The sequence below is a fragment of the Mastomys coucha genome, unplaced genomic scaffold, assembly GCF_008632895.1.
Source record: "Mastomys coucha isolate ucsf_1 unplaced genomic scaffold, UCSF_Mcou_1 pScaffold20, whole genome shotgun sequence".
In the NCBI taxonomy this organism is placed as follows: domain Eukaryota; kingdom Metazoa; phylum Chordata; class Mammalia; order Rodentia; family Muridae; genus Mastomys; species Mastomys coucha.
Window position 1 is genome coordinate 121,621,604 of NW_022196903.1, and position 8,185 is coordinate 121,629,788.

Below are 8,185 nucleotides of genomic sequence, written 5' to 3' on the forward strand. Positions count from 1 at the left end.
AACTTCCCCTTGATAGTCACAGTCTATAACACCTGGATAAATCTGCAATCCTTTTATGATAGAACTGCTTCTTCCTATTAGAAGTCCCCAAGTCTCTGTGGGCAAAAGCCCAAAGACTCCAATAGGCAGAATTTGAACTCCCATGTCTGGCATTAATACTGTGTGACAGGTGGAACAGAAATCCAATCTGCACTTCCTAGGGTTGCCTTGAGAAGTTCAAAGATGGATTTCCTTGGCTGGGCAGCAGCCTCATGGCCCCATACGCTGACTACTGTTTTAGAACACTGGTTTCCCGACAAGGTATTGCCTTGAATGTCTTTTTTGTATCTACATTCTCTGGCCCAATGTTTCCCCCTCTTACATCAGGGACAGGTCCTCGGGGCACTGCCTGACTGATGCCTGCTTGTGGCCCCTGGTTTCCTAGGCAATCATACTTAAAATGACTCAGACTTCCACATTTAAAACATCCTTTATTTTTCCTGCTTTTGGGCAAGAATTTCTTGAACCATAGTCCCCTGCAACACAACTGCCATGGCCAACCCTTGGTTATAAGAAGGACCAATATCTGCACAAAGGCAAATATATCCAGCTAAATCCATCCAACCTTTATGCGGCTGAATAGCAGCTCTGCACTCTGTGTTAGCATTCTCATAAGCCAACTGTGTAATAAATGGATGGTCCATATGAGATTCTCCAAGAATTCTACTAGCAGCCTGTTGTAATCTGGCTACAAAATTTTGGAAGAGCTCATCTGGACCTTGTCGGATGCTGGCTAGTCTTCCATTAACCTCACCTTTCATAGGCAATTGAATCCAAGCCCGCAGAGCCGCCATGGCAATTGAGCATAAACTCCACCAGGATACCCAATCTGATTAGCATTTCCTTCATACTGCCCTTCCCCCAATAGCATGTCTAGATTCCAGTCTGGGTTACCTGACTGAGCATTTTGTGTGGCCATTTTCTTGCTGAGTTCCCACCATTCTGAACTCCAAAGCAAAAAGTCACTTCCTGGCAATGTAGCCCTACATAACATTCTCCAATCTTGAGGTGTTAAATTTGAATCTATTACATTGTCTAATAGTGCCTGCGTAAACAGGGCCGTAGGACCATACTGGGCCACTGCTTCTTTTAGATCCTTTATCACCTTGAATTCTAAGGTCTGATATTGTCTGATTCTATTGTTTTGCTGATCAAGCATTTCAACTACAGGAAACAGGAGCACTCCAGATGTGTCTTGCCCATTTTCACAAGCCTGACTTATAGCTCTTTCTAATGGCCATTGACCTGTCTCAGCATTGCTGTCCCTTCCTTTGCCTGACACCGCCTTCAGTTCATTTAGCTCACTATTCAGCAGGTTCATTAAAACATTATTTTTCTTAAATATTCAGTGATAAGTAAGGAACATTTCTAATTCTCAGGAATTTATCAGTTCCATTTATTGTGTTTAAAGACCACTTACTTTCATGTCACAATTCCCTACACTGTGATTCTGTTTCTCCAACGGAAATCAGAAAGGTATGTGTTGGCAGGTGATGTGTTCAGGACTGAGAGGGAGTGATTAATGAACCCTGTCTGGGTTGAACTACAGTATATAAGGTTCCTTCTCTTCCACGATTTCCTTTCAAATCTCCCCCTGAATTCAGTTGAGTCTCAGCTCTTCCTCACAGCTCGGAGATGAATGCTGCAAAGGTTGAAGAGGCTTCCAAGGGCATGCTGAAGACAGACCTCACTGGGGCAGACTGCCTGCAGGAGGGATAAATGAGTATATATTTTAATGCAATTTGAATCAAATTAAAGAGATAGAGGGGAGTTTCAGCAGAGATCCTTGGAGGAGCTAAACATCCTGCCTGTTTGCCTGTCAAGGTAACTCTCTGTAGAAGTGGAGATGCTTGGAGGCATCTGTTATATTAGTTACTCTATCAAAGTATTTAATTATTCATTATTCTAGGCAATTCAATTATTTCTAGGCAAGAGAAATGAATAATGAATTAACTACAAGAGCCTGAGACACAGGATTTGTTTGGTTTGGTTTTGAATTTTGGTTGTTTGGTTGGTTTGGGGGTTAGGGTTTTGTTGTATATTGGTTTTCATTTGTTTCTTTAGCCTGTTTTTGTGTGTGTGTGTGTGTGTGTGTGTGTGTGTGTGTGTGTGTGTGTGTGTGTATGTAACTTGCTAAGACACTCAGGTGAATTAGAGGATGTTGCTGTAGAGCATGCTCCTTATGTCTCAGAGTGAAGCAAACTCTGACAGCAGGGTTTTCAATGAGCACAGCTATGAAGTTCCCTGTGAGACTGGCGCTTGGACTTTGCATATCTGCCTCAAAGGGAAAGAGGAAGGTGAGATACAAGGTAAGGCTGAACCTCCCACCAGCAAATCTTATAGCATGAAGAGTTTGTGCTAAACTGTGGAAATGAACAATCCTGTGGGATTTCTGTTTCAGTATTCAGAAAGAAAACCCTCTTCTATATTTGGAAACTGTTTCATTCTTTCATTTTTATATTTCATTCTACTCTCTTCCATTGCTTTAATTTTTGTTTACTTGTTTGTTTTAGTGAAAAAAAATATTGGGTTTCCTGAAAAACAGTGTGTTCAAGTTCACCAAAAAAGCAAGATCAAAAAGAGTGTAGGTGGTTTTCAACTGTACTAAATTTTCCCATAATTGGAACATTCTTATTTCCTGCAGAGATATACAGACATACTCCATAGTTCTGTGAGAAAAGTTATCTTGAGTTGAGAATTTATCATACTGTTTTTTTATATGCTTCAAAATTTCCATAATAAACACTTGAGTTTTAAATAAAAGGAGAAATAAGAGGAGGAGGAGATAGTGTACAAAATGAAAACTATTTTGTGCCTTGATACATTCTCCTGCAATAATATAAACACATTTATGACTTTTAGAGCCCCTGTAATAGACTCTTTAGAACTGTATATGTAGATATATCCATGCAGTCTGACTATTAAAACTTTTATCTCTTTTTATAATGCGTGACTGTGATCTTTTTCTTGCCCATTTGTCCTGGACAGGATCCTCAGAGTCACACTAGAATGGTGTGAGCAGATATTTTTCCCTTGTTCTGGGTCACTGGGGAAAAGCATTCATGCTGGCTCGATTTTTGTTTTGGTGTATCATAGGTACCTTTCTTCATTAGGGATTCTATTCCTTGGAGGAAATACCATGACCAAAGTAATTTGGGAAGGAGAGTGTTTATTGGACTTACATAGCACTGTGCATCACTGAAGAGATCAGGCCAGGAATTCACACAGGGCAGGAACCTAGAGTCAGGAGCTGATACAGAGACTGTTGAGGGGGGCTGCTACTAACTTGCTCTAGCAGTTTGCTCATAATGCTTCCTATGAAAGACAGGAAGACCATCCCAGGGATGACATCACCCCCAGTGCACTTGGTTCTTCCACATCAATCACTATTTAAGAAAATGTAGAACTATCTTTCCTACAACCTGATCTTATGCAGGTGTTCTATTAATTCAGGTTCCCTACTCTCAAATGACTTTAGCTTGTATCAAGTTGACATAAACCTATACAGAACAAATCTTTAATCAACTTGGGGAAGTTCCTTCAATTCTTAATGTGCTCAGAGTTGTTATTTTGGGTTTACCTTGAATTTTGAACGTGCTTTTGCTGATTTTAATGAAATGCTTGTTTTAATTTTCTTCTTCTGATAATATATTGAATTACATACCATTAGGTGCATCTTTAGAGTGAGTGAATGAATTACCTAGTTAACTACATTCATAGATAGATAGAACATGGTCTGATATCATTCTCACAGCCTCTTACTCAATATTTATCCAAGATTGGCCTTGAACTCCTGACCTTCATGTACTAGTAACCATATTCCTGAGCCACCACTCCTGGCAGATTGATTTTTCTTTTCATTATTGTTATTGCTGTTGTTATAATAATAATAATAATTATTATTATTATTGTTGTTGTTGTTTCCTTAGCCTTACCCAGGTCTATTCATATGGAACTGTATCTATAGATAACTATGTTGTTCTTTCTCCTTCATCCTAAACTTTACTCTTTCTGTTTCTTGCTCTTTCTTTGGCCCTTAGTTCAATAACTGGAAGATTCTATGAAAAAAAGTCTGTTTCCCTTTCCTCTGGTGTTCTGTGAACCAAGTACATCATTTGTGGACTGAAAACTTCTGTGAAGGGGTTTGCACTAGAGGTGTGCAAGCCAAATCTGCACATGATTCTAGGGTAAATTTATATTTTTCGATAAAATGTTTTCAAGATTGACATTCTCTGATGTATATTTTCAGGTAGAAAACTCCAAGTAAAATGTCTCAGAATTGTCTCCTCTGAGTCTTGTGTTGAGCTTTACTGCTGCTATGGAGTGATCATGGTCCTCACTGTAGCTGTAGTTGCTCTTTCTGTTGCTTTGTCAGGTAAGTGACTTATTCTCCAAATTCTGCAGCATATTCACATTGTCAGTTATCCTTACTGACCACTGTGAGGCAGGCATTGTGGGAAGGGCTCTAGAGAAATCACACTGGAAATTCCTGTTATCTGGGAACTTATGTTCTTGCAGGATGATGCAGTGAAGGAGCACACAGGCAGTGGTGTGTACAGGAGTCTTGACTCAGCATCCTTGGGAAGATGACATTCAGCAAGCTCTAGAAAGGGATGCAGGGGACATAGGTCCCCTTGGGGAACTGTTCAAGGAAGAGAACAAGGAAAGGAAACCTCAAAGTAGGAACCTCAAGGAGTAGGAACCCAAAGCTGCAGCTAAAGGGAAGTGAGGACAATGAGGATCATATGGTTCAGAAAGGTATAGAACCTATGACCCATGGTTAGAAAGTTCTAGAATACATAATTCCTAAGGGATTAGTTGTGGACTGTTTTGAATAATGTGATAAAATCTTATATAACTTTCTTGCCATAGCTGGAGAAAATGTTCCATGATATTACTTAATATCATGGGTTTGGAGTCATGAATTCTCTGTATATCCCTGGCTGCCCTGAAAGTCACTATTTACTCCAAGCTGGCTTTGAACTTGGAAATCAGCCTACCTCTGCCTCCCAAGAGCTGGGATTAAAGATGTGCACCACCAATGCCTGAACCGTTTTATGTAATCAACTTTAGTTGCACCACTGATTAATATGCAAGTTTAAATAGGTTAAATATTTGCCAACAAGCTTTACTCAATGTATCCTAAACGTCTATGTAACCCTAAAAAGAGTCAGATAAAACAAGTGAAGCCACCCTCACCACTCATTGCGTTTGTTCCTTTCACTGAAGCCTGTGGTACTAGGTACAAGAACTGGGAACAACTATAACACAATCCCACTAAAACTATTTGGGGGATCATTTCCCCTATTTAATATTTTGCTTCAAAGATCACTTGTTTCTTGGAAACAAGTAGACATTTGAAAGAGCAGATGATTCATTCTGATATGTTACAGGAGGGAAAGGAAGAAGGTAGGGGAGAAAAGTTTCTGTTATTTTTCTAAGATATCCTCTGAAACATTCCTATAGTCAGAGCTTTTTACACACACATACACATACCAACAACAACCACAACATATACACACATGCTTGCACAGTTGCACACATACACACATGCTCACACAATTGCACACACACACAACCAATAACAACAACAAAAAAACAACATACACACACATGCTAGCACTATTGCACATACACGCACACATTACTTTATTATAATAGATTCACAGGTGAATGAACACATCACACAGCCCCATCAACATAGCCACTCAAATAGTTGCCAGGTCCCAAAACTTGGTATCTCACTGACTTCCACATTTTTAGAATAGCCATCTTGAAACCATGAAGCTTTGCATAAAATTTAGACTTGTCAGTTACATTTTTATGCACTTCACTGCCACAAAAAAAGAAAGACTATGGTACAGTTGAAACTAGAAGCATAATTCTGTTTTTAAACTTTTCACAACTTATAGCCCATTACCTGCATTCTGTCCTTCCTCGTCACTTTATATCACTCTTCCCTCTTCTCCCCTCCACATGGTATTCCATGCCCACCCACACAGCTGCTTTCAATGTCTGCTATAGGCTGGAACTACATTTAAGGCTTACAATGCGCTTGTTTTCTTAGAACTTGGGTGACCTTCCTTAATATTATACTTTCTAGGTCCCCTTTCTTACAAATTTAATTTACAGCTAAATAATGTTCTGGTTTCTACTATCTGTCAGTTGATGAGCATCTAGGTCAAGTCTGTTTCCTTGCTATTATTGTAGATAGGGGAGCAATAAACACAGATGTGCAAGTGTCTCTGTGGTAGGATGAGGAGTTCTCTCCATATATGCCCAGGAGTATCATAGCTGGTCACACGGCAGGTCTATTTTTAAGTTTACTGAGGACCCTCCATGTGCACTATATCAGTTTGTACTTCCACCAGTAGTATATAAGCATCCCTGCTTCTTAACATGCTTCTAAACAGGATGAGTTCTGCCTGCCTCTGCCTCTGCCTCTGCCTCTGCCTCTGCCTCTGCCTCTGCCTCTGCCTCTGCCTCTGCCTCTGTCTCTGCCTCCTGATTACAGGGATTAAAGGCATATGTCACCACTATGCAGCATAGTTGACAAATTTCTTAGTGATAGCCAATCTAAATCTCTATAACAAAAGATAGCATATATTTGCATATACATATATGTAGATGTGTGTATATGTATACACACACACCCACACACATATATATGGAGAGAGAGAGAGAAAGAGAGAGAGAGAGAAAATTATAAGAAGCTTGTGATCAAAATGTTGGTATCAAAATTTGTTTGACCCTGCCATGTTGTGCATGCTGGCATTTCTCTAGAGTGAAATCCAGACAAGTAAGGAGTTTCTTTTCTTTTGTTAGTGAAAAGGAGAATGTGAAGGGGGATTTTGGGAAATCACACTATAGGATTCAAGGAATCAGGGACAGTCCTAAGGAGCTGATGGCCTAGAAGTAAGTTTCTCATAAGGTATGGTGTCTTGTTCCCAGCACTCAGGGAGAACAGCCAGGAGGATTACTACAATCTCCAGACAAGTTCAGCCCATATTGTGAGATCAAGACCAGGCAGCAGGACATAGCTAGATTCTGTCTCAAAACACATAATACAAAGAAGAAAAGAAAAAAACATTTCCTTAGAGCCCCATTGGAAGGCTGAGAACCCTCATGCTGGGGGTGGGGGAGGAGGGACTCCTAGTGATCAGTTAGGAAAACTACAGTGCAAGCACACACTTCACAACTGAGATTTGATGGCTAGGAAAAGGGACCGGACATGGAAATGTTCCTTTATTACATTTTATATCACTATCTCCATTTTAGTGAGAAAGAAAAAACCAGTCATGGAGAGCTGTGTGAACCTTGCTATGCCACATGCTGAAGTGGATGGATTGGATTTGGAAGTAAATGTTTTCATTTTTATGAAGACATGGGAAACGACATTCAGCCAGTCCTCCTGCATGGCATTAGATGCCCATCTATCTCTATTTGACAGCTTAGAGGAGCTGGTAAGAAAGGGGATAAGTAATGGGTTTGTTGTTTTTTGTTGAATATGTACTGCCTTGAGAAAGAGAGCTTGGAGCTAAAGCATGAGGAAGGAGCTCATTCAGGCAGATGGGTTATATATGGAGAATAATAGCTTGTGCCTTTTCCTGATGTTATTGCTCTGGCTTGAGCCCTAAGCTATTGCAGAGATCTGCTGTCATGTAGTGCTCATAGTAAGACCTCCCAGGCCAGACATACAATCTCCTCAGATACTGGTGGTCATGTAAGCTTTTCTCCAAGCATTCACATGCTGTATAATGAATGTGGCATCTATTAAAAATGGCAAGGACATTGTAAATCAAGGACTTCCCAAGTCACACTGGGACAGGTGATTGTCATTGTATTTTTTGGTTATGGGTGTAAAATGTACACTGAGAACTGAGGGTTATTATGGCTCTAAAGTTGATGACCCTCAGTTAGAAATGCTGCCATCCTGAGAGGAGGCTCTAGGGTAGAGACTCAAGGTACCACGGACCGGGGTTTCTCGCGGGGGCCCCTTGTTCCGCGGGACGATGGGTTCTGGCCAGGTGGACACGGGATAAGGCTTTTGCAATCAGATCAGACACCAGTGTGCAAGGTCTGAGTGTATTTCTTTAAAAAATAACATGAGGCTTTTACAATCATTGCAAAAGAGAAATGAAAAATC

General features: G+C 40.3%; 1 pseudogene; it reads left to right on the top strand.

The window, feature by feature from the left end:
* The first annotated feature begins 1,674 nt into the window (after window positions 1-1,674).
* LOC116099660 overlaps window positions 1,675-8,185 on the top strand; it is a 12,731-nt pseudogene continuing 6,220 nt past the window's right edge.